The sequence below is a fragment of the Dasypus novemcinctus genome, unplaced genomic scaffold (genome assembly GCF_030445035.2).
Source record: "Dasypus novemcinctus isolate mDasNov1 unplaced genomic scaffold, mDasNov1.1.hap2 H_3, whole genome shotgun sequence".
Taxonomy (NCBI): domain Eukaryota; kingdom Metazoa; phylum Chordata; class Mammalia; order Cingulata; family Dasypodidae; genus Dasypus; species Dasypus novemcinctus.
Window position 1 is genome coordinate 79,731 of NW_026688140.1, and position 27,549 is coordinate 107,279.

Sequence of the window (27,549 nt, forward strand, 5' to 3'; positions counted from 1 at the left end):
ACTTTATTCTTTTGGTCATAGAAGGTAAAGCAAACTGCCCCAAACCTTAGAAGAGGGATTATATCTGGGACACATGGGAGCTGGGGGAATTTCTGTATTTGTGCTATGGACCATTTGCAATTGAGTGCCCTTTTAAAATCACTTTTTTTCTCCCTAATTATGAATTTGATGCAGTACTGTTATAGAAAAATTGGGAAAAATAGGAGAATGCAGTAAAAAAATCTGCCATTCCACAGTTAAAAAATATTTCTTATTACCTTAGTGTATTTTCTTCTAATCTTCTTCTAATACATACAGGTAGAATGTTTTTTTTTTTTTTTTTAATCTACATTTTGACAAAAATCAGATCATATTGCCAATCTTGCTTTCAGAGGGAAGATATGGTGAGTGCTCATGATGGCGTCTGGCGGGCGGGTGAGCCAGGGTGGGGAGGGATGCGCGCAGGACCATCCCAGCTCTCTCCAGCCCCCTTGAGAGTCTCCAGGCCTGGACCCTCAGATCTGTGCCTCTTCTAGGAGATGGGAAGGCCTGGCTTTCCCTGGCAGACAAGCAGGAGTGTAGCTGGATGGGGAGGTCCCCTCTGGAACCTAAGAAAGGCTTTTGGAAGTTCCTGTCGAGTTCCACACAAGTGGACCATGCATGTTTTCAGTCCCACCCGAATGGGGCAGGCACAGAGACGTGAAAACACAGAGTCCTGCTGTCCAGCACAGCACACACCTGCCACTCCACTTGTGTGTGGTCACCATGGCAAACAGATAGCCGGGCTCGGCTGTTTCCACCTCAGGGACAGAGAACCCAGACAGGCCCCGGAGAGCTGAGCCCGTCCATCGGCACCTGCCAGCACGAGGCTGCCAGATATGACACTTGTCTTCTCCCATAAGTAAGATGTTCCCTCAGATTCCTTGGAATGAACAAGTCCACTTGCCGTGGAGGAAAGGACCACATAACCCTACCTCAAGAATCCTAATATGTTTCATCCCAGATGGGGAAACTTTTTTTAAACTAGTTTTTCATACACACCTATCTGTTGACCTAACCCTAAAATTCAGCGTAACCTCATGTGCTGGGATTACAACAGAGTCGGGCAGAGATTTTCATTTCATCAAGCTATGAATAACAGATCTTCATTTCGGTTCATTGACCAAAGGCAGCCCATATCTGAGGTCTTGGTTTTCAGGGGGGGTGAGATATTTCTGGTTGTCATAGCTAGTTCTCACTGGCGTCTAGTGAGCAAGGCCCGGCTTGCCGTTGACTCTTACAAAGCACACGGCAGCCGCCCACAATCAGTACTTATCGAACCAAATGTCAATTGAGACTGAGAAAACTTGTTTTAGATGGTGGTGAGATTGAATGCATGGATAGTGAAAATATTCAGTCTCCCCATCTTCCCAGCTTGCAATTTACTGGGGAAACCTTCTTTAAAAACAGTAGGAAAACCAACCACATACTTTCTCAGGGCACTTCTTCCCCGGCGGTTTTCCTCCCGTTCCCGATAACAAGTCTGTTTGCTAATTTCTTTCTCCCAGAAGCTTTTGAGCTCACGACACGTTTCACAGCAGAAGACTTCCCTGCGGTGGTATTGATTGTTCATCTCCTGAAAAACAGAAGAAACAACAAACTCCAGTCCTTCAAATAAAACCACTGTCATTTGGGAGTGAAAGAAAGTTAAGTATGGAACTAAATACTGTCACTTATACTTTTTGAGATTGCAAGCAAGTGCACATGCATCATGAGTCTGTTTTCTCACCTGCAAATGGGGATAATAATAATGTTAGAAAAAAATGATGAGATTTTGCAATTAACAAAAATAAAAAGGGGGTCCAGTCATTCTTCCAGGTAAACTGATTCTGTGAAGACCTGCATTTCTTGTGGTCTCTGAACTATTTTACAAATCTGTAAATCACAGAAAAATCATGGTAACACAAATGATTCTTGCCCATAGAAATTCAAGTAAGTTTTGTCCAGTGGAATGCAATGGATTTCTGCCCTGTGGACACCAACCAGTTTTTTATCCACTTATACGTTCATTTCAATATTCTTGGCTGTCTCTGTAAGTGTGGTTGAATTCTCCTTTGAACCAGTTGTAGATGTCTGACTAGTTTTCTCATTAATTAGTAAGTTAATTAAAATCTTTGACACATGTTCATTTTATATGTATATGAGAGTCGTGATTTCAACTTTCTTTAAAAGGTTATCCTCTACAGTTACTTCACAGTTTTCTGCACGTGTGTGTATGTGTGTTTGTGTGTATAAAATGAGATGGTAGATGCAAAATCTCCCGGCACAACGCAGGGTAAATAACAGGCTCTTAGAAAACGTTACATTCCTACTGTCCTTCCTCACAAAATAACAATCACCCCCACCGTTTACTGAGCATCCAGTGTGTGACAGGCATTTTGCACATATTCTTCCATTTGATCGTCCCAACTCTGTGAGATGAGTAATTCCACACTCATTGTTCAGATGAGGAAACAGACCGACTTTGCCTGTGGCCCTAGAACTGGAAATGGAAGAGCTGGAACTCGCCCCAGGTCTGTCTGTCTTCCAAGGGGATGCTCTCTGCTCTATAGATCATCATCACAGGAAGTGGCACTGTATTTGGAAATGGCTATGTCCAGGCCAAGCTCCTTTGGTGTGCGTATTCCACGAAACGACACATATTTAATACTAAAAAACGTTTACTTGTTGCATGAACATTGGGAATAAATGACTTATTATTTGTGTTTATAACATTGAATAATTTATATTTTACTTATATTTGTAATAATAGAGCCTGACGCCTGTGTCACAGGGGCAGCAAGACCTGTCCACTTGGGGGAAGAGCAGGTGTAACTCTCCTGAGGTAAGAAGCAGCTCGGCTTTCTGGAACCAGCTATCCTAGAAAGATTGACAGACTCTACCTCTCATAATTTTCCTCCTAGACGCACCTTCTAATCATCTGGTCACTCCTGCAGCCAGAGCTGGCTCTGGGCAAAACTGAGAACGTATGGGTGGGGATAGTAGGGATGGCAATAGGCGGCTGGGGGGCAGAAAAGGGAAGGAACATCCCAGGAATGCCTGCCGGCTGCCAGGTGCCCCACAGGGGATTTTCCATCCTCATCACACACAGTCCCACGAAGGCCTTCGTTTTCTCATTTTACAGATGAAGATGCTGATTTCCAGAGAGATTAATTGACGTTGCCAAGGTCACACAGCAGGACAGGGGTACAGTTGTCAGAATCCAAGGCTCATACTCTACTTCCACATGCAGAAACCTCCCCCGGAGAGAGGAAGTTTGACTTTTGTGCCCTCTATTCCTTGGAGGTGCTCCAAGAACTTCTTCTTTCCTGTCTGAGGAGCAGGAATTTGAGTGGCTGATAGATGCTGATGTGTTTGTGACTTACCAGGTAGAGTTTCTTGAAGAAAGGGACTTGGTCCTATTTCCGAGTTGTTTTTTCTAACATGCTGAAGCATATAATAAGTGTCCCAGTTACTCATTAAACTGAATCAAATTACTCCTTTCCCAACGGATTTTTTCATAAAAAGAGCTGATGTGGAAATGCCAGTGGCCCTTTTGGTGTAACTTGGACATTGAGGGAAGGTTTGAGAAGGGATTGTTTTTGTACGTTCTGGGTTTATTAGTCAGCCAAAAGTGTACTGATGCAAAATACCAGAAATCAGTTGCCTTTTATAAAGGGTATTTATTTGGGGTAGAAGCTGACAGTCACAAGGCCATAAAGAGTAAGTTACTTCCCTCACCAACGCCTGTTGCCACGCATTGGAGCAAGAGGGCTGCTGATGTCTGCCAGGGTTCAGCCTTCCTCTTCCTCCTAAGGATCCAGGGTCCCAGCTTCTTCTGATCTCAGCTGTAGGCTGGCATAAGGCTCATCTCTCTTGGGGCTTGTTTCTTTCCATGCTCAGCTGCTCTGTTCTCTCTACAAGGTCAGCTGCAGACTACCAGGCAAATGGCTCGTCCCTCTCCCAGGGCCTCTGCCGTGTCTGTGGAGCCATCTCTATTCCTCTGGGGTCTCCTCCTGTGTATTTATTTCCCAGGGCTCCAGCATCAAAACTCCAACTTTCCCCTCTGCCAGGTTTTCTTTGTGAGTCCTGTCCACCAAGGGGACAGGGACTCAACGTCATACTGATGTGACCCAATCAAAGCCCTAATCACAATTTTTTCCTTTTTTTCCTATCAAATTTCTTATTGTCTTTTTTTAAAAAGATACATTAAAAATATATATAAGAGGTTCCTATATATCCCACTCCCCACACCCCCACTCCTCCCCCATCAACAACCTCTTTCATCAGTGTGGCATGTTCATTGCATTTGGTGAGTACACTTTGGAGCACAGCATGAATTATAGTTTATGCTGTAGTTTACACGCTCTCCCTGTCCATTCAGTGGGTTACAGTAGGATATATAATGTCCTGCATCTGTCCCTGCAATATCATTCAGGACAACGCCAAGTCCAGAAAATGCCCCCACATCATCTCTCTCCTTCCCTCTCCCTGCCCTCAGCAACTCCCATGGCCACTGTCTACACATCAATGATACAATTTCTTCCATTACTAGAGTCACAATATTTCTATGGTAGAATACCAGTAAGTCCACTCTAATCCATATTTTATTCCTCCATCCTGTGAACCCTGGGATGGTGATGTCCACTCCACCTCTAAATTGATAGAGGGCTTGATGGATGTGATTCTCCTGCTTGGAGTTGTAGGCACTCTTGGCTCCCTGGTGTGGTGGTTGACCATCCTCACCTCCCTGTTAGCTGACCTGGGTAAATCCAACGAATTGGAGAGAAGGTGTTGCAACTTTACTGAGGCCCAGGGCCCAGCTGGCACATGAACAGTCCAGAGATTCAAGTCTCCTGGGCATATACCAACCCCAGCTCCAACCACAGGTTCAGTAAAAGTGACAGAAGAGGCATGTGTAGAGAGGTCACATCTGAGTCGAATTCCATCACACTCAGGAGCACAAACTCTAAAGTAGGACCCACTGGCAGGCACTGAACTCCAGAGCCATCTGCCATGACCGTAGAACCTGTGTGTCTCCATAGCCCTCAGGAGCACCAGTACCTGGGGTTGTTTCTACTTTAGCTGTCTCTGGGATCCTAATCATAATTTAGTCAAGTAAAAGTGAAACCTCTGCAGTGAATATAATCTAATATACCCAGAAGAACAGAGCAGTTTACAAACATAATCCAATATCTATTTTTGGAATTCATAAACAACACAAAACTGCTACATTGGGTGACAGAAGCACTTGGCTTGGGTTGCTTTCACTAGTCTTGCCAGGCCAGAGCTGTGTCCTGGAGCCTTTTGGAATTCTCCATGCACTCCCTGCTTCAGTTCTGAAGAGCAGAGCTGGGCTCCACCCTCTAGCCTGCCCAGAACACAGGGGACAATTTCCCCAGGCTCCTATCTTCTAAGGGCATATTTCACACTTCCTGCCCCCTTGGTAATGGATTCAGTGCACAGAAAGCAAATAAATTCCTAGTCACTAGCTATTGAAATAGAAGCTGCTAACAAAAATATATCAGATTATATATTTTTATTCATAGAACTAGAGTATGGGACATGTGCCCCTCGATTGCAAACAGGTTTCCTGTGGCATAGGGCAGGCTCCAGGGGTATCTATGGCCTTGTTTTTCTGGTGTGATCTTTGCCTGTGCAAAGTACTTCCTTTGAACTGGGAGGAAAGTGTCAATGCGGGATTTGCAACATGAGTAGACAAAAGGTAATGCCTCTCATGTGCGTGATTTACTCCCAGATTCCTTTATTACAAAATGCGCCTAAAAATGTCAAGTTCATATTAAGTATCTGGCATTTAGAGACAGGATAATTTGGGCAAAGAGGTGCTGAGTGGAGTTTTTTTTTTTTTTCTTCCTCAAAATATGGAAGAAACATTTTATTCTAAAGCGCTGCATTAAGAAGGAAAGTGCAGGAATGTCATGTCATGTCATGTCTGCTCCATTTGGGGGAAAGGTGTGCTTTTGCATAAGGAAGGAGGATTTATTCCAGCAGGCATTGCAGTTGCATAATTATAAGACAAGTTTAAAAGAAATAGCTGTAGGTAAGGGTGGCTTCCTCAGTCCCAAGTGTTAACTTAAATCAGGGTGAGTCCAAAAGAAATCAGGCGGCGGGCCTGCTTCCTGATCCCTTTGGGCCCTGACACCCTACCGGGGGCTCTGTATGGGCAAGGCAGTGTGAGGGCAGCTGCTGTGACTCGGGGGCAGGATTCAGGGAGGGGCCGTGAAGTCTTACGCCCTCAGGGACCAGGCGGGCGCTGTAAGGGGTGAAGCTACTGGTCCTGGGCTATAGGCAGTGGTGGACATGTGGTCACCTGAAGAGCACATGCCCTGCTTTGAGACCTGACAGTAAAAAATGTCAAATACTGCTGGCCAGAGAAAAGGTGGCTTTGGGCTTGGTGCAGGCTGAGGGCTGCCTCGTGCCCACTGGGGCTTCAGTCTGCAAGCCATAGCCTTAGGCCGTTCCTCTTAGCTTTCCTCACCGGGACCCTGAGCCAGTCGGTTCTCTGCTTCCTTCCTCCACAAGAGCCACCACACCCTAGCATGCAAGTACCATCGAGTTGGCAGCAGCTGGGCTCTGGAGTTCTCCCCGAAGGCTCACGTCACCTCACGTCCTAGCAGACATGGAGACACAGCTGCCCCCTTCCCACTTCACGCACCAGACCCCAAGGCTTAGCACTGACCTGCCAGCATGGCTTGACCTGAGAAGGATCACGAAACAGGTGGAGAGAGCTTGTCCCTACACAGATTGTGGACTTTGGATAAGCAGCCCTTGACTTGGTCTGAATCTCAGCTTCATTATCTGTGAAGTGGAGCCTGAAGATGACCCTATAGGGGAAACACCCACTACCCTGCCATTCATTCACCAAACGTTCATCTACCCAGGTGCTACCTGCTTGTCCTCAGAGAGCTCTCCCACCCCTGGCAAGAAATCAAACATTTAAACTGATTTTGAACCACTGGATTTAAACCAGATATTTCCCCTTGTCTTTAGTTTGTACATATTAAATGCTTTGCTTCATATTCACTCAACCCATATTTGAGGTTTATTTATCTCTGTTGCTGGGCTCTTGGAATTAGAAGCCTTACACCACAGGGATAAGATGTTTTCCATCTCATCCAAGATCCAGAGTTGGACAGTGTACAGAGAAGCCTTTAGCAAAAGTTGGTGATGAGTTTCGTGACACCATTGAGGAGGCTCTATTTGTGGGATCGCTGTGGGCTGGCCCTATAATGTATTTTACTGAGTGATGGCCAACATGCTTAGGAAGTGACCCTCTTACTAAGCTGGTAGTTGCCACTCTGCCAAAACCGGACTCAAGCTCCCCATGTTGCTGCACAGCCTAACTACTTGTTAGGCTAGAAATGGCAGTGAAATTAGGATTAAAGTGGTTTCTAAGAACCTCTATACGAGGAAATGCATTTTGCTTCTAGACGAGCTGCACCACCCCCTTTTGGTTTTGACTTGTTTTACATTTGTTGCCCCCATTTACTGCATTTACTATGTCCGCCCTGTAGCAGCCGGTGTTGCCAGCTTTGTCTCCTCAAGAAAAAGAATTGGTCACAACTTTATAAAAGCATTTTTAGGAAAATATAAGAATAAAGCAGGGAACAGGACATAAAATTATCCAGCTCTCTCTGGGAGTGTGGAAGGAAAATCTCAGCACCTGGTCCGGGCAGAGAATAACATCAAGTACGGGTTGTATTTATATGGTGCTGTTCAGTAGGGGCTCAAATGAGAGTGAAAAAGTTTTACTTTCAAGTCATTCCATGAGAGTCAGGAGGGAGGAAAACCACTGTGATGTTCTATGGATGGATCAGTGGCATTCCCACCCCCACCCGAGATGGCTCGCTCATCAGTCTGATTATTGTTTACTTGCTGTCTGCTCATCGTCTCTGCTTCTTGTATCTGTTCATTGTCTCTGCTCATTGTGTCCACTCATTACTCATTGTGTCCACTCATCTGCTTGTCTTCTTTAGAAAGTACTGGGAACTGAACTTGGGACTTCCCATGTGGGAGGTGGGTGCCCAACTGCTTGAGTAATGTCTGCTCATTGTGTCTGCTTGTTTGTCAGCTCATTGTCTGCTCATCTTCTTTAGGAGGTGCCAGAAACCGAATCCAGGACCTCCCATGTGGAAGTGGGCACCCAATTCCTTGAGCCACATCTGCTTCCCAGTGGCATTTTTATAGTCAAAGAAATAAGAAATATTAGGTACATGCAGACGCATAAATCTATCAGGAATCCAAACCCTTTTGAACCACTTTTAAAGATCTGCAAGATTAAACTCCTATTCTTTACATAAGGAGCTCTTCGAAGTCTCCATTCTGTTCTTGTAGAATTGATTTTTAAAAAATAAATCTAAGTCTTCCTTAGGACAGTCAAGAGGGTAAAGTGCATTGGTATCGACAGCTGATACTCAGCCCTGGAGAGACAACACAGTGAAACTGAGCTCAGGGATGGAGCAGACTGGCCCCCACTAAGGGGCCAAACAGAACCTGCTGCCAGTCCTCACCTGGCTAGAGGGCTGCCGGCGGCAATCTCTGTTCTTATTTTATGCTTTTTACTTTGTGCTTACTAAACATCATTCCTTTTTGAAAGTGCTTTGCATCTCACATTCAATTCTCACATAACCCTGGTCTTATTTGCACTTTACAGAGGAGGCTCAAGGAGGCAAGTGCTGCCCGAGGTCACGCTGTTGAGGGTAGCAGAGCTGGACTTCAAACTCGACCCAGTGCCAAAGCCTGCCCCTCTCACCAGGCAGAAAGATGGCGGCATGTGGGGAGAACTGGGTCAAGGGCAATGCATGACTCATGGTCAGATTTGCTCTCAGCAATGTACCAATCATCACTTCTCTATCAAAGCAGAACGAGATTAAATTTATTTCCAGGACTATTACCTATTTCATCAAAAAAACCCCCACAACTTCCCTTCTCTCCAATACTTTGTCAGAGGTGCCCACTGTTAACAGATTCATGGATATCTCAACAAGGACTAAAACAAGCAAAAAGTAGGAGCACTAACCCCTGACACCCAGCACTTGGTTAAATGTGCCATCCCAACACCCTACACAGATGCCACCCCATCTCCTGAAGATGCCTCTGGAGGCAGCTTGGGGCTCGGCACGACTTCATTTCACCTGCAGTGAAAATACCTCTAGGACCAAAGTTACGAGGTCTGGTTGCTAAGACAGCAGTTAGCTGTGGTCCTGACACATTGGGCGGGCTTCTCTTCCCCACCCCACATCTGCCCCACGGGACAAAGTGTAAATTGGATTGCTCACCTCATCCCCTCTTGAACTTCACAGATGGAATTTGTAGTAGTAAGTGGAAGTGATTCTCCTTAATCCAGCACCTTTTTAGAAACAATTTTCTTTTTAACCTCTCCCCCTAGATTTGGTCAGACTTTCTGGACGTACACCTTGAACCCATCCCCACAGTTTCTCTACAAATAATAACCTTTTACACCACCTCAGATTTTGTTTGTGGTATATTTGGGTCTTAAGAAGCACAAGGGAAAGAAAAGTCTTCCTGGGGCAATAGCAGTGAGCTTCTGGGATAGCTGGAAATTTTAACTGAAAGATGAGTTATAAGAAAAGAAATGCTTATACTGAATGTGTCCATAATGATCCAGGTAAGTTGTTTCCGTGGAGTGTACCTGAATTGGTTGAGAGGACACAAAGTCATAAGAAAGAGACTTTTGTGAGGAAAGTAACTGTAACTGAGTCCATGTGACCTTGGGAAACTTCCATAATAATCTCTCCTCACACACAGAAATGGATTGTTCTGAGAATTAAATGAGATACAGGAGCAGGCACTTGCTTCACATACTTGACCCATGGGAAACATTCATTGTCTTATCTACATTCATTTCAGTAATCTGCACAAGTACAGTACCAAATGTTAACCCCCAACATGTTATGTTAGATTTTATTATTCCCATGTTTGTGGGAGAGCAAATGACTCTGAGAGGTTAAGTGACTTACCCCCAAACCCAGAGCTAGCAAGGGGAAGGGCCAAGAATCCAGCCCCAGACATGCCCTTTTCACTGCTTTTCCCTGCACTGGATGTAGCCAACATGTGTTACTTCTGTGTGGAAGTAACTGTGAGTCATTAATTGTGCTTTGCAGTGGCTGCCATGAACTTGAAAATAATCTCATTTAATCCTAACAGTAGTTCTGGGTAGCAGGTCTTACTATTTCCCAGTTACCAAATAAGAAGCTGAGTTTAGAAAGTTTAAACTCTAGTCTAAACCACTGAACCAGTACATGCTGGTGCTGGCTCTGAACACAGGCTGCCAGATTCAAAAGTTCCAGTTGTCATCTCCACTGTTTGAACCACTTTTCCCTACTAATTTAGAGGAAGGTCCATCCACCCTAGAAAAAGGAAGGACTACTTCGTATCTGTCATCATAGAATATAATTATCTCCACATGCTCTGCTGGGCACCACAGGGCCCTCAGGTCAAATCTGCTCCTTCAGTCCTGAGACTCGCTCTGGGCCAGCCTGGGAGCTTTGTTAGCTGAAGTGAACAGCTGCGGAGAGCTCGGCCTCGGGAGGTGGAGCCGTGTGATATGACTGATGAATTCCAAAAAGAGCTATAGGATTATGTTTGTAAACTGGTCTTTTCCTCTGAGCATAGTAGATTATATTGGAATCAGAGTTTTACTTGATTAAGTACTCAAGTTAATCAAGTTAATCTTGTGCCAGTAGGGCGTTGAGTCCCCACCCATTGGTAGATGGGGATTGACAGATAAAAGACAGGGCAAAGGACAGAGTTGGAGGATTTCTGATGTTGGAGTTTGATGCTGAAGCCTTAAGCTGGAGCCCTGGGAAGTAAGCACACAGAGGAAAGAGAGGCAAGCCCCAGGAAGAGAGGAGCCTTGAGCCTAGGAAGAAGCAAGACCTGGGAGACAGGAACCCAGGAAGCCTGAAGCCTGGCAGATGTCGGCAGCCATCTTGCTCCAACACCTGAAAATAGACTTTGGTGAGGGAAGTAACTTATGCTTTATGGCCTGGTATCTGCAAGCTCCTACCCCAAATAAATACCCTTTACAAAAGCCAACCTATCTCTGGTATTTTGCATCAGCATGCTTTTGACTGACTAATACTGGAGGGAAGGAGCTATGGGCCCCGGGGGCTAGGGACGAGGAGCAGTAAGATCATAAACATCAAGCTAGTTACTAGTTGGTCTGTCCAAAATTAAGTTTCAAACTGTTATAGAAGTCCCTATTGTATTGGTTGTAATGTTGGAATATGGACCATCACAGTACTGTATCAATGTTAATGTTCCTGAAGTTGACAACTGAGCCGTGACTTTGGAGAATGACCGTGTTCTCAGGAAATACTACCACTGATGTATTCAGAGGTGAAGAGTCATGATGTCTTCAACGTATTTTCCAATGGTTCAGAAAAAACATGTGCATAGATAGATGATATATATAAAGATAGATAAAGCAAATGATAAATCAAACAGGATAAAATGGTGATAAGTGCATCTGGGTTAACCACAGAGGAGAATTCTTTGGTCTCCTATAACTTTTCATAATCTTGAGATTATTGCCACATAAAAAGAAAAAAATTACTTTCCTCTCATTTCCAGAAAAAAAATTATTATTTACCTGGTTTACCTCACACTTACCCCCAACCTCTTATACAGACCCTCAACCTCTCTAAATAAATCATCAATTCCTTTTACCTTTTAAGGCCCTTTGTAAAGACCATTTTGTAATGTGAGAAAGTAAGAAAGGGCCTTAGACTAAAGGTGGACGATCTTGCAAAAGAGCACAGGAGCCAATCCGAAAGAGCTCCCAATGGCCAAAATTGGAACAATTTGAGCAACAAAACAAACAATGTGATATCAGTTGCAACCCAAAGAATAAAATAAATATACCCGGGTCCAAACTGATATAAATAAATCCATTGATTTATTTATAGAGGAGTAAATATTCCTACAGAATCCCAATGAATAAATGTAGACGGCGTGAGGAAAATAGAAAATCACCATGAGACTCCTACAGTAATAATTGCTCCAGGCAAGATCCTTTGATGAAGGATAACATTTGTGTGTGAACCTTTAAGGAAATCCAGAATATTTGCACAGCCTCAAAATATCTCTCTGAAAATTTAGGTATGTGGTAGTCTTAACATATCACCACAAATAGTTTGACACACCTCCAACCAGGAGCTGGAGCTTAATTTCCTCTCTTTTGAGTGTTGGATGACTTGGTGACTTGCTTCCAAATAACAGAAGGGAAAAATAACTTTAGCATGGAGAAACACGGCAGATGTCGCCTTGACCAGGTGATCAAGGTTAACATCCTCAGTAGAAGGTAATATCCATATGTGTCCCCTGAGACCATGTGGCAGAAGGCACGTCACCACTGGGGATATACTCTCCCTACATCCAGAAGCCTCAGTCTCTTCCTGAGAAAACTAAATTGAGAGGCATTCCATAAAACACCTGATCACTACATGTTAAAAGTGTCAAGGTCATAAAAGACAAGGGAAGTTCAAAGCACTTTCATGTGATTATATATATCACATAAATATAATGTGGTACCCTGGATTGGATCTTGGGACAGAAAAAAAAGAACATTAGTGGAAAAAATGGGGGAATCTGAATAAAGTCTGCCAAGGTACCAATGTTAATTTCAGTTTTGATAACTGTGTTGTGGTTACATAAGATGTTAACATTAGAGAAATCTGGGTCAAAGTTTATTTGTGAACTCTGCATAATCTCTGCAACTTTCTCTAATCCTAAAATTATTTCAAAATAAAAAGTCAAACATAAAGCCTTATGCCAAGCACGCGGTACATCTTTGCCCACCACTGACTTGGAATTGTGGACTGTTCTCTTGCTGGGGCAGTTCCTCATGCACAAAGTTAGCCCGTCCTGAGGCGGAAGCGTCCTGAGGCTCAGCTTCCCCACTTCATGGAAAGAGTCCTGGACTAGGAGTCAGAAGAGACCCACATCTCCTATGGGAAAGTCCCTTGAAATAAAGCTCTACTCGCTCATCTGTGAGTGGAGCAACACACACGTACACAATGTACACTTTTGCTCAACTTCAGTTGAGTTTTCAATGCAGAATGCTCAGCCCCTGACACAGCCAGTGCTTAACAACATCCAGGATTGCCTAATTTATACCCATAAATGTTCATTACCCACACATCAGGGGTCACAGACTCAGAAGCCTGTGGGGTCTGTGAGGACCCCTAGAATGGGTGGCCCATTTGAAGGAAACACTGTCATTCACTTCCAACTCACTGTTGCCAGTGAGGAGTGGGCCACCTATTGGCAGCTATTCTGATTTTTCAAGAGAAGTGGAAATATAAAAAATATATATATCTGTATATATATATATATATATATATATATATATATATATATATATATATATATATATATAAAATCTCCGTATTTTAAAACCTTGAGAACGATTTGGAAGTGTTATAAAGCATTGTGATGACCAAGAAAACATATCTGTTGGCTGGGTTGGGCCTTTGGGCCACGAGTTTTTGAGCCCTGACCAACAAGACCCGTGGGGAAACCCCTGAGTTCCCCGTGGCACTCCCCATTTAGCATACAGCCCTATAGATGTGCGCCTTAGATTCAGGAGAAGCACACCCAGGTCCATGCAGAGTTAGAATAAAACATCACAAAGTAACAGCAGACAGACTCCAGCCCCTCACGCTCCAGGTCGCGGCTACCCGCTGCAGGCTTTGCGCTGGGCGGATCCAGCTTGCTCAGCTCGACTTCCAGGCGCGTAACGGGGCTGGAGGGGGGCTGGGAGGCGGTGAGCTCACCCCACCAGGCCTGGGGCAGCCCTGGGCCTGCGCAACGCCCCCTGCCACCCGGAGAGCTTCAGGGCCTGGCGGAGACGCGAGCAGGCGACGGCTTCAGGGCCTGGCGGAGACGCGAGCAGGCGGCGGGCTCCACTCTCCAAGGCTTGACCCCATACCCTTGTCTCCTCAACTAGACTCTAAACTCTGTGGGGCAGGCACGTGCCTCTCCCAGTGGGCCGTAAAGAGACCCCTGTCTAAGGGAAAATGTCCCCTTGATTCCGTCATGGGAGGGAACACCTGGTCGATGAAAATTCTCCCAAGCCTTCTGAGTGCTGAAGGCGGTACCTTCTCTCGCAAGTATCAGAACCCTCAAAGGCGGGTGCTCGGGACTTGCTGCTGGTGGCAGGGTCATTCACAGCCCGTAGGCGAGGAGATCACTCCCACGGCTCCTCAGGAGACGCTGGATGTGAGAGCCATCCCATCCAGAGCATCATGGGCTGTAGAATACAGGAAGGGCCTCGTGCTCTCAGTGTGCTGACACGCTCTTGGTCCACCTCGCTGCAACAGCAGGTTCTAATCAAAACACAGTGTCTGTCGGGAAGTGGAAGTGGCTCAACCAGCTGGGCACCCGCCTACCAGACGGGAGGTTCCAGGTTTGGGTCCAAGGAAGATGAGCAGATGCCGTCCCCACTGCAATGAGCAGATGCCGCAAGGCAGCAGATGCCGCAGCCCACGGGGAGTGGATGCGGCTCAGGCCCTGGGCCCTGCCTCCATGTGGGAGGTCCCGGGTTGGGTTCCAGGGCCTCCTGGAGAAGGGAGACAGAGGAGAGAAGCACGTGGGGAGGGGCCAACGAGGAGACAGAGGAGAGAAACCCCTGGGGAGGGGCCGACGAGCAGACAGAGGAGAGAAGCCCTGGGGAGGGGCCGAGGAGCAGACAGAGGAGCGAAGCCCTGGGGAGGGGCATAAGTAAAGCAAACGCCAGCAGTTTCCTCCACCAGCACCACCTGCAGGAGCAGCCTGAGGGGCCTGGGGGATGAGTCAGGCGCCCCTCACCTTCAGCTGGAACGGTAGGTGGGGTGCCCCGCGCCACACGTGCAGAACGGAGATGCCGGGGCCTTCCACAGCCTCCGCGGGGACCTGGACCCCAGCCCTCAGCAGGGCCAGCAGCTCCATGAGGGAGCACGGGGGCCGCGGCGGTCTGAGCCGTGGTCACAGTGCGCCCGCCCGGAGCGGACGCCCCTGAGTCGGGGCAGCCCGGGGCCACGGGGCGGGGGCCACGGAGGACGGCCGCCCGGGCGGGGGCAGCTAGCCACGGCGCCTACCGCGCCCCGGCCGGGTTCCTCCAGGGACCCCTCAGCAGGTGGCCGCAGCGGGGCCCGGGCCCGGGAGGCGCAGCCCGCGCTCTCAGCCTGCTCCGGAGGCAGGGCACCCGCAGGGCGGCCACCGCGGGGCAGTTCAGGGGCCGCCGGGGTGCAGGCCGCTCCCCACCGGCGGGATGGGGCCCCCGGCCACGCAGCAGAGGCCGCGCGCGCCCGGGACGGCGCGCCACCTCGCGCAGGACGCGCGCGCGCCCCCGCCTGGGGCACCTGCGGCCAGAGCGCGCCCTCGCGGGCCGCGGCGGGAGGCGGCCTTTGTGCCCGTGTGAGAGGCTGTGCTGACCCAAACCCCTCCACTCCCATTTCCTCTCCAGGTAGCAACACCCGCGCGAGCGCGGCGCGGCCAGCGCGCGGGGTCTTGCTGACCCAAACCCCTCCACTCCCGTTTCCTCTCCAGGAGGCAACACCGGCGCGAGCGCGGCGCGGCCAGCGCGCGGGGCCGGAGCTGCGAGCAGCTTTGCAGGCCTGCGGCGTTTGAAGGCATTTAATGTCTTCCCACAGGTCTTTCTAAGGGGAAGAGGAAGATGTACACCTTTACAGCAGCAGTGTTTTGTATCTCCTGCTTATTCCATACGCGAGGCGTCAGAGTCGGAAATCCTCCGTTGACGGGGTTGGGACCAGGTAGATGCTTGCCTGTGCTGTCGCAAAGCGTGGCGCTTATTAGAAAGATAAAGCGAGGAGGCGACAAGGCACACCCAGGGCCCACCGTTCTCACCCAGGAGAGTCAAATCCCTGCTACCTGTCAGATAATCAAGGCCACTGTGATACTGTTTTGAGTTAAAAATTAAATGCCTTCCAGTTTTGTGGAATAAAACCTTTTTATAGTAATTTCTAACACAGTTTTAAAATGTGAGGCAATACAAGTTACTTCATATTCGATCTGAAGAATCTTTGGTAACAGTTTCATATAAATGAAGAGTTAATCATAATCTCCTAAAATAGCAATGACTGAGAACGGGAGTATTAATTTGACCTTATATGAGTAATCAGGGAATTTAGTAAGTAATATCAGAAGATTTTGTATATGATATTAAAGAAGAGTCAACATTGATCCAGTAATTTTATTTCTTAACATTAGAAGGATAATTCGTTTATATTATTAAATAGTTCAGGAGTCTTTACAGATCTTTGTTTCAATTTTCTTAATTGGAAATAATGCCATTTGTAAAAGGATACTTTTATGTTTTTCCCTTTTTTTAATGTTGGTTAATATAAGAATAGAGATGTTTAGGAAAATGCTTTCTGTTGAGGTTTTATTCTTATCTCTGGTACAAGCATAGAAGTTGCATGCTAAGTTTCCTTGTTTAGGATCAAGGCACATGTAACCATTATTTGAGACTATCCTGTGCCTCGTTATTTTAACTAAATTCAAGGATTCTGCATTGGTCCACGAAAGCGTGTGTTGAGAAGTTTTAACCAGAATTATTTAGGCATTATCTCAAAGTGTCCAGTCCAAAGGTAAGTTGCTAATTTCATCACAGTTGCCTATGCCCAGGGAATAGCTGTATTTTTTATAATTTGAATTATTTTCCCTCCTTCTACCTGGATATGAAACAGAAGGGATACCATAAATTTGAACAAGTAAAACCTACTGCCTCAATATTGTAATCAAAAGGAGAAATTTCACTATGTCTCTCAGTGTGTTTGATGGAGAGTGTATGAGCTTTAAGGTCAGAATAGGTTTTCTTACAAGTTGGTCAGTAGCAAATGGACATCAAGGATTGAACAAATCGAGCATGGGCAGCTTTCCTGAGACTGAAATGCTTGCAGGTTCTGTTTCAATTTTCCAGCATTGTGTATTTTGTTGCTATTTAAAACTATCAACACTAATGGAAATATAAATTATTTGTGATTTTAAAAAATACTTTAAAAGGTTTATTGGGTAAAATACTAAATTTGGCTAAAATATCATTTATTCTCTCCCCCACAACAAATTCCTAGTCTAGGTGCTCTTTGTCACTAATTAATGCTGTTCTTGTTTTGTTTTGTTTTTTTTTTTCTGAGCAGAAAAATGGGGTACATATCCCTTTGGGCTCTAGCCAGGGTATAATTTCCCCAAATAGCTGGATTTCTAGAAACTTTTTTTTTCTTTTAGAAAATGGAATATCTGGAACAAAAGCTCTTATTTACCTCTATCACTTTGTTGAGTGAGAATAAAATCGTGGTGGTGGTCGCCCTACATTCCTGCAAAACAGAGGCGCTTTCTAAGCAAGCTGGTTCTGATCCTCATGACGTAATTCCTCAGAAACCCAAGGTGTGAAAGAGGCAGGTGTGTCTAAACGCAACAAATTTGGACAGACTGTTACAGTGGGAAGAGGAAAGGGCTAGGCCTCTTCTCAAGGAAAGCAAACATGATTTGATGTTGTTTGAGGAAATAAGACACATGAGAGCAAAAAGCAGAGGGCCTCTCCTTTCTCTCTCCCCAAGTATTTTATGACAGTTTGTTTGTTTCCTCTTTATCATTCAAGTCCATATATTTGTGGGGGGTACATATGAAAATTATTGCATGCCATAATTTATTTAAGCTTTTTTAAAAATTAGAATACAATTTTGACAAAGAGTTTACGGTTTTCACAGGTGCTCCTTTAAGATGTACAGTGTCTTAAATATTTTTAAAAAGTAAATGTAGTACATGTACATGGTGAAACACTTCAAAAAGCACTGACAGATATAAATCTAAAAGCAAAAATGCTTTTCATCCTTCACTGTTCCCAGCTACACTCCCCAAAGATATTCACTGTAAATGATGCCTTATTTATACTTGCGTTTTAATGAAAGCTTATGTGTGCATATATGTATGTATGTAACATTTTCCTCTTTGCAAGCAGGACCATAAAATATATGCTGTTCTGCATTTTTTTAAAAATTTACTTCCTCACCAGCATACATTCTTTTTCATGGTTCTATAGTCATCTGTATATGGATATACCATAATTGATTTAACCATTCTTGTGCTGATGGACATTTAGATTAGTTCCTGGTTGGATCCGTTAAAAAATGTCATGGTAAATACATGCATTTTGTTTACATGTACAAATGTATCTGTAGCATGAACTCCTAGTAGTGTATTTGCTACTCAAAGGACATATGTAATCAACTATTTCATATATAATTCCATGTTGCCTTCTGCAGTTACGTGGTTGTTAGAACATCCACAGATTTAGGAGCCCCTCTTCTACAGAAGTATTCCCAGCCTTCTCTTGGACAGAAAAGGTCAGGCTGAGAGTGCGTTTGGATCAAGCGTGACTTAGGGTCTTGTGCTGAGGAGAACTCACCTGAATGAGCCACCCCATGAGAGAACCTAGACAGGAACTAGCAGTCAAAGAATATTTGTTGAATTGATGAATAAATGAGTCATGGCCATGCTGAGATAGAGGCGCTATATGTTTCAATTCAATTATGCTGCAGACATAAAAAGTGCTCTTCATTTAAACAGATAAACATAAACTTTAGCCAGTTTTATTGTATTCTTATGCAAATAGGAAAGATACATAGTTCTGGATAAGTGAAAAGAAATGTTCTAAGTCCTAAGTGTAAATAGGTATTTAAATTGCGATTATAATTTGTTTCTCTCATTGTCTTTGAAGGCTATATCGTTGTAGTTATTTTGACAATATTGTTATTAACATATAGCTATTTCTGAGTAAATGTTAAATGCTTTTTATTTTATGGGCTTCATTCACTTTGTTTAAAAATTTCTCGATTTGATTTTGTAAACAATACTTCATTACTCATCAGTGGAAAGAGATGTCGGACTAGACGTTCATTTGAGCTTTCTCTGTCCCTAATAGTCTGTCAGCATCAACATCAACGGAATAGTCAGTACTTTCAAAATTACAGAGACTTTGCATTTCAGTTTCTTCATTTTCAAATGGTAAAGGGCAAATAGCTAAATTCAGCAGGACTTTGGCAGAAAGGGGCCAGTTCCTAAGTGAGCAGTTTTATTTCTCTGCATCACCCACAACCCAGAATATTTTTGAAGAAAGTTGATATCTATTGAGATAATTAATTCTATTTGTAATACATCACTACCAAGTTTTGGGGAAGTCATAGTTCCAATGGCAATTCTTTTATTTCTTTACTAATTTACATGTACTTAAAGAGTATTAGAATTCACCACATCTTCATATCAACTTAATTAAATAATATTTATTGAACTTTGATTTTATGTGAGGCTCATGTCCTTATGTCTAGTGAGGGGCTACATAATTCTCAACTGTATAAACCAAAACAAAGTAGAAGACCACAGTTAAATTTCCCAAGTCCCTGGGTACTCACTCAAGTAAACACCCCAAATTAAAGATTAATTTTATTGGCATATCAGTTTTCTGAAAAGTCTCCATGGCCTGTTATCTGCGATAACTTCTTCCTTGGGAATGTCTTCCAACAATCAGTAGGAAGCATTTTCTTTATTTTGTCTAGTCTTAGCAGAGCCTTGCTCAGGGACATTGACACTTTTTACCCCTGACCATGGAATCCATGCACACAGAAATGAGAAATGGAAAAAATTGATAGGTCTGTCTCAGTCATTCTCAAAGTTAGGGGAAAATGAGCCCAAGTGCACACAAAGGACATCTTTATAAGGAGTATATCTATTTCAAAACCAAACCCAAAATGTGAGAGGAACTCCCATGCCAGACAACACAACTCAACCCACTGTACCTTTACGATGAATTTACAGGTGAACCGATAGTCCTCTCACGTGCAAAAGAGGGCAAGTGTCACAGCTCCACTCCTGAGTCCTCCGCTCTTTGATGTATGAAAGCCACAGCAAGGTCCTGAGATCTCACTGCTGCAGCTCTTTATATATGGAGTGGAGGAGTTACAGAAATCCCTCAGCCTTTCAAGGTCGTTTGAGCCAAATTAGTCACAGAATCAGACAATATCTTTCCAGGGACATCCTAGCCTTCCCTCTTGGTGAGAGATGGGTCTTAACAAACTCCATCTCTTGTCACCCCACTGGCCGAGGGCAGGTGAACTTCTGTTTTGGCAGGTCCCAAGAGTGCTACGACTTGGCCTGAACCGACAGAGGCGATTTAGAACATGTACTGGAGCACTGCCATGGCCTGCTCCTCTGTGACTTAATGAAAGTCTACACTCTGCCCCTTGGTGTGTAAAGGAGATTGGAATGGTGGGACGAGTCACACGTGGGTGTAACATTACAGGAAGACTTAGAGAGGTATCTTGTTCTTTGGAACCATTAATCCTTGAATGAAATCTGGTGATGACATATCACGGTCTGCTTAGTTCTCTACCAGTTGGACCAGGAATTGACCCTCCTGAGTGTTTTCCAATAAAATGCATCCAACTGAGATCGACTTCTCATTTTAGAGTGGCTCTTATTCCATTAGTGGAGGAGCACATTTTGTCCTCAGGACAAACATTTAGAATACTCACTTGTCTGGTAACAGAAATAGCTCCGGTTTTCATCAAATCCTTCTATTATGCCACTAATTGCATATCCATTACGTGGGTCAGTAGGTTATAAATTTATAATTTACATTACACAAGGCAACCTTGTCTACTATGGCTGTTCAGATTTTAATTTGCTGAAGTAGTAATATTTGATGTTGAGTCTGTGGAAATACTTTAATAGGCCCATTTACTTTAAACTGGATGCCTAATTTAATAGCAGAACCAAATCTTACAGATAAGATTTTTTTACCATAGGGAGAGAGGAGTTAATGCTGACACCATTTTGCACACCTGTACAAAACAGTATTTTAAAGTATTTTAAAGAGAAAACAACTCAATTAAAATGTTTTCAAGAAATATATTAAAAGTGAATATATATATATATTTATATAATCATGCTTAAGAAAATACAGTGAAATTGAATTATTAGCAGATGACAAATCATTTATTTCCTTTTCCCTCTCTCCCTTCCTTCTTTCCCTCCATCCTTCCTTCCTTCCCTCCTCTGCTCTCTCTCTTTTGTCACTGAGACCCCAAAAGCTATGAAAGTTGTTTTGGCTACAGAGTTTCCTCAGTCTTTATTTCAGCCATTAGCAAGACTCTAGAAGACGGCTTATCAAAGCACTTCTTAAGTGGTGTTTGGTTTCCTAGGCTGCTTAAGCAAATGCCACGAGGTGGGCAGGCTTAAACAATGGGAATTTAGTCAGTCGTGGTTTTGAGGCTGGGAAAGTGCCCAAGTCGAGGCTCGTCAAGGCACCGCTTTCTCCGTGCAGTACTGTGGCATTCTGAGGCTGGCTGTCCCGATCCTCGGCTTCTCTGTCACATGGCACGGCACATGGTGGCCCCTCCTTCTTTCCCTTCTCTTCTGGTTCTGTTTCAGCTTCTCGCTTCCAGTGGCTTTGTCTTTCTCCATCTGAACTTCATTCTGCTTATAAAGGACTCCAGTTATAGGATTTAGATCCATCCTGACTGAGGTGGGCCTCACCTGGACTGAAGGAGCCTCAACAGAAGGTCCTCCTTGCAATGGGTTCACGCCCACAGGAAAGGATTAAGATGAAGAGTTTGCTTTTTTCTGGGGTATAAATAGCTTCAAGCCACCACAAGCGGTATTAATCTACTTGATGTACAACAATTCTGTAAATACATACTTAATCCCCTGACATGGAATATTGCACAATTAATAATCTGTGTCCCTTCAAAGGATTCATATTTTTCCTAATTCGACTGAGTTTTTAATATAGGAGCATGTGGATTCCACATTTTTATCTTGGTTTTAAATCTTGCTCGATGGGAGAACAGGAGCATAGAGACCTTAGGCCACATGTGTAAGAAGTGCCAGAACTGGACGCTGTTGGTTTCGTTTTGCTTTGGTTTGTGATATTTATTGTTGGTCTTTTATTATTATTATTATTTAAAAGATACTTAGATTACACAAATGTTACATAAAAATATGAGGGATTTCCACATGCCCCACTCCCTTCCCCTCCCACACTTTCCCACATCAACAACATCCTTCATTAGTCATTAGTGTGATACCGTCCTTACAATTGATGAACACATTTTGGAGCATTGCCACTATGTGTGGATTACAGTTTACATTGTAGTTTACGCTCTCTCCCACACAATTTTTAAGGTTATGGCAAGATGTATAAAGGCCTGTATCTGTCATTGCAGTGTCATTGAGGACAATCCCCAAGTCTGAAAATGCCCCCATATTATACCTGTTCTTCCCTCTCCCTGCCCTCAGAACCTCCAGGGGCCACTGCCTCCACATCAAGGATAAAAGTCCTTCCAGGGCTAGAATCACACTGAGTCTGTAGTAGAATAGCAGTGAGTCTACTTTAGTCCACAGTCCGTTCCCCAATCCTGAGGATTCTGGGTTGGTGATGGCCCCTCTGCCTCTAATTGAGAGGGAGCTTTGATCCCATAGGGCAGAGGACTTTGAACCAGGCTGTCCTGCTCTAAAGGTCTTACGTACGTGAAGTGTTTGTCACTTATCCTTAAAGACCAAACCTCTCACCATCTTTGCATCACTTCCACCATTCATTCCCCTATGAAAAGGGGGCTATGTGATATAATAATAAGAAACGATAACATATGGCACTTAGATCAGAGCCCCTCCCCGTGTATGGAATGGGACCTACAAGAGCTGCCCGTGACCCAAGAAGGGTCCCACAGAGGTGGAGCAATGCAGGGGCACCCAGGTTAAGGAGAAGCCCCTTCAAGTACCCGCCTGGGCCCTTATTGGAAGAACTCAAGATGTGATGCCCTCAGCATAGCTGTTGGCACAGAGGAAACTAGGTTTGCTATTATTAGTACATTATTTTTCTTACCCAGGCCTTTTCACTCTCTTCTTGGTTTGAAACAGGTGATATATGTCACTTTGCCTTTTAAACCTTTTTTTTTTTTTTTTTTTTTTTTTACCTCTCTGGGCTTGCTTCGGGGGTGACTGGGCATCATCTGTATTTTATTGGAGGTGTGCTCATGACCGGGCTCTGGGACTTGACAGATGAGCTGCAAAGGGAAAAAAAAAAAAAAAGGATAAGACATAGCACAGAAGGAGAAAGAACCTGTGGAGGAGAAGCACAGCCCCTTATAAACTTCTGCTGTTCAGAATACGGGGCTAAGGAATGGACCTTCCTGGGGTAGTTAAAATTGTTCCATCTCCCTTTGCTCTCAACCTGTGCCTCAGGTTTCAGGGCTACCTCTGCCAGAAGGCCAGGTCAGGCTGGGGCTCCCTGGGAAGAAGGCTTGCAGAGGGATGCTTAAAAATAGAAGAGGCTCTAGCTGCTTTGCCAGCAGCCACCACAGTTGCACCAGGAGTGAGACGTGTCCTCACTTGGCTGAGTCTCACCTCCAGCTGTGGACTGGAGTAGGGGTGCCATCTCAGACCTGGTGGCTTCCAGATCATTGAAGGCTTAAGTCCCATGAAAAGGATGCCAGGCGTGGTTAGTACAATGCTTCAGAATTTGCTCATCAATTGTAACCAACGTGCCACAGTAACGAGGGACGTTATTAATAGCGAGAGAACGCAAGAGAGGGAGGGGGCGGGTATACGGGAATCCTCTATATTTTCTACGTAACTTTTACGTAATCTAAAACTTCTTTAAAAACAAAGGAAAAGGACACCCAGAGACTTTAGCAACTTCAAATCGGTGTCTTGAAAGTGACTTTGAGGGCAGGGTAACAGTCCTATTTTAATTTGCTAAAGGAAATTTTGGCATCAACTTTTGAATATTTAAATCTCATTTAGTGCATTATCAGTCCTCACTTCAAGGCTCATCCGTGCATGAGAAACAAGGTTGCGCAGGATGGTGTCACTTTAGGCTGAAGCACTTACAGGAGAAGATGCTCGCCCGTCCTTGTACTGTACGTTGTCGTGAGACTTGTCGATAAGACGGAGAGACACCTAGAGGGATGCTGGCACTCTGACTGGCGTGAAGAGGACATTTGAAATGTATGACTAAATGAAAAGAAAGTGAACGTAACCAAGTTTGAGCAACACAACACAATTCAAAGAATGTTTTATTTTTGTCTTCATTGTATTAATATTAGTCTCTGAGACTGTAATTTTAATGGAGTATGACTGTTCTTTTTAATGTGGTTTCTTTCACTGTTGAAGCCTCTCTGTCTCTATAACTATAAATGCCACACAGGTGATAAATAAAAGAATGTCAGTCAGTGAAAGATAAATAAGCTAAGAACATTGGGCAATAAAAAATAAGCAAAGTCCTGTATAAACAGCTCTTGAAAGAAATTTAGATGGTCAATAAATATTTTAAAATACAACCTACCTCATTATGAGAGAAATGAAAAGTAAAATAATAAAATGTTTAAAATGATTTGATAAAAATAAAGAGAGTGATCACAATACTAGTTTTAATGAGGATGTGGGGTAACAGTCACCCTTAAAATCTGTTGGTGCAAATCTAAATTAAAAAGCACATTCCATCATTTTAATTCATTTTGGAAATAATTTGCTTTACTTTTTCTAACAAATAATCAGAGAATACTTTCCTGGTACAAAAAGTTCAAACAGAACAGAATTGTTTATTAGATGTGACGTTTCTCTCCCACCAGTGCATGCCACCCTCCTCCCATCTCACTTTTCTCCCTAACAGTCTGTTGGGTTTGCTTCCAATGCACACTTGTAGAAAGTGTATGTGCTTAAGCGCATGTATTTTATTCTTCTTACTGGGGACTTATACTACCTGCATGGATCTTCCATTTGATTTTGTCACTTAAGTGTATACATTTATGATTTTTTTGCACATCAGTACTTAGATAATTAAGATATTCCTTCTAATACTTGCATAGTCTGCCTTGATATGGTAACAAGTGGTTCTCAATTGGAGGGAGATACTTTGCCCATTATGTTATATCTGTCATTGTCTACAGACATTTCTGGTTGTCCTAACCGAGTGAGGGTGTTTGCTCCTGGAATCTAGTGGGTAGAGACCAGCAATGCTGCTAAACACCAAAAGTGCACAGGAGAGCATCTCGACCTCCCCTTTGCCCTATCATGTGGCAAAGAATTATCCAGCTCAAACATCAGTAGTTCCCAGGTCAAGAAAACCTGGACTATAGCTTAAAATTTCCCTTATTTCTAAGCATCTAGGTTTTGTTAATAATTTATCATACATACCCTCATGTCTTTATGGGCATTGCATAAGTCAGGGGTAGATCCAGGTTTGGTGAGCCCTGCAGCTTACACAATACTGGAGTCCTCTAAAAGAACGAGATTATGAGATTGGAAATATAAAGTTGCTGTTGTCTATGTGAGGGACCCTGGAGCTGGAGCTTCATTAGCTTCACAGTAAAGAGATTCTGAGCCAAATATTTCTTTGGATAGATTCCTAGAAGTAGAATTGCTTGTTCAATGAGCATGCCTGATTATATACAGGGCAAGACCATCAGATTGCCCTCCAAAAACACGTTAGCAAGTTGTTCCTTCACTCTTTCATAATTACAATAATTTTTAAAAAGTTGTTTGGTTTTTGGAGGGTAATTTGGAAATATACATGAGCATTCTCCACAATAATTTAACATAGGAATCTCATTACTGGAAATTAATCCTACAGAAATGATCAATAAGTGGATATAAGGATGTGTGCGTAAGAGTAGTCAGAAGAGCAGTGTTAACAAAGACCTGTAAACCAACTAAGGCCTAGCAGTAAGTTGTTGGTTGAAGGAATTATGGTACAAATTTACAGTGTGTTGATATAGAAAGATTAGACGTGTCCAGCAAGCTCTCAGCTTAGGGGATGTGTTTAAAGTCCATAAAACTCAAACTAAAGCTTGTTAGCTTCACAACTCCCATTGCCCTCTATCTCTACAGCATTAGCTTTTAGCATCTCTGATAGATAAGACTTAGTTAGCAGGTGATATGTGACAGATTTCAGGGTCTCAATTTGGGGTTTCTTTTTGGTGCCCAGACCTTCCCTGTTACTATCAAATGATCTATAGTCTAGAGAAGGAAGGTGGACATTTGGTCCACTGTAGGCAAGTTCAGGCCAGTGGTTTGGCCCAAATCTAGGGGTTCAAACCTTCCAAATCAGGGCTCCTTCCATGAGTAAGAGCCATTGGGCTTATTTCTATATCCTTTCTTGGATTGTGGAGAAGCAAACCTTGATGCAAGGGCAGCTTGAAAATTGCTAGTGATAGGTAGAAACATGCTTATTAAAATTTTCTATTCTTAAGCAGCTCTGAAATATTCAAATGCCTTCCTCAGATGATCTAGTTGAACTGGTTTTCTATTAACCTAATCTTAGTAGTTCACTCTTTGTTCTTAGTTCCTAGAAGGACAATAACCAGACCTTCCCAGGTCTACTCCCAGGAAAGTCAGGAATAAGATAACATCTGAGCAAAACCAAAGAATGGTGCCAGAAGCACCTTGTAGCCCAGGATATCTGTAACTTCCCTGAAATGAAAGACTGTGAACCAGGACATCAAACAGGAGTTTTGCATGAGAAATTTGCCCACATCCCCTTCAGGAGACCCTGTAAAAAAAAATTCCGAAGTCATCACCCACATGGCAGGAATACATCACTCAGTCATCACTTGATCCTCAACCCCTACTCCCTCTATAGAAATCCTAGCTCCCCTCTCACTTTGAACTAGTTTTGGGAAGATTCCCCCAGTTCCTTGCTTGTGCACCTGCAATAAATGACCTTCTCACTGAGAGATGTGTTTCTCCTTTGTGGGGCCTCAGTCATGCTTACAGTAACAGTACCAGACCCTAGATCCACCGGAGGGGAAGGTTAGCTTGGGAATTCTAAAACTACAGGTTCTTCTAGGCAGCCATTACAAAAAGGCTGAATAAAATCTATGTGTGTGTTCCATAATATATTGTAAATGGAAAAAAAAGTCATATGCAGTTGCCTTGGTAAAATAAATATATGTTTACGTGCATATCCAGATGAACTTTGGATTACACTACATTTTGTTTTTTGGATGTATGAGGGATAAGAGCATTAAAAAACCTGGAACTATATTCACTAAGTGCACTAATGGTGATTATCTCAGAGTACAGTTAAAGGAATTATGGGACAAAAGTGTATTTTCTTATACAAAAGTGTGTTCTTTCTTTCAGCAGACATTTATTGCTTTTATAATTGGAAAAAATGATGAGGAGAAAGGGAAAAATGCTCACATTTTGACCCCAGAAACAAATCAATAAAACACTACCAAGTTAGTCTGTAAAAATGTAACAACAAACAATTTTTAGAGAGGCTATAGGAGGAGCATGCTCAATTCTCACTTGTATTCCACATACTTGTGCGGCGTGTGGGAACAAGTGGAGGAAAACTGGGGTATTCCCAGGTGGCTGGACCCTGTGAATGCAGGATTAAATAGATGACCTGCTGACACTGTGATTTCAGGGGACGCCCGGGGTTGGATGAGTGAGGGGTTGTTGAGGGCCAGGAGGACAGGGGAGGAGGCGCTGATTCTGGGAAGGCGG

At 43.8% G+C, this 27,549-nt stretch overlaps 1 long non-coding RNA gene across 1 annotated transcript; it reads left to right on the forward strand.

The window, feature by feature from the left end:
• Positions 1-14,693: 14,693 nt before the first annotated feature.
• On the forward strand, positions 14,694-27,081 carry LOC139438490 (uncharacterized). The gene is made up of 2 exons (XR_011648178.1): positions 14,694-14,864; positions 23,866-27,081. It is a non-coding gene; the product is annotated as an uncharacterized lncRNA (long non-coding RNA).
• Positions 27,082-27,549: the final 468 nt, after the last annotated feature.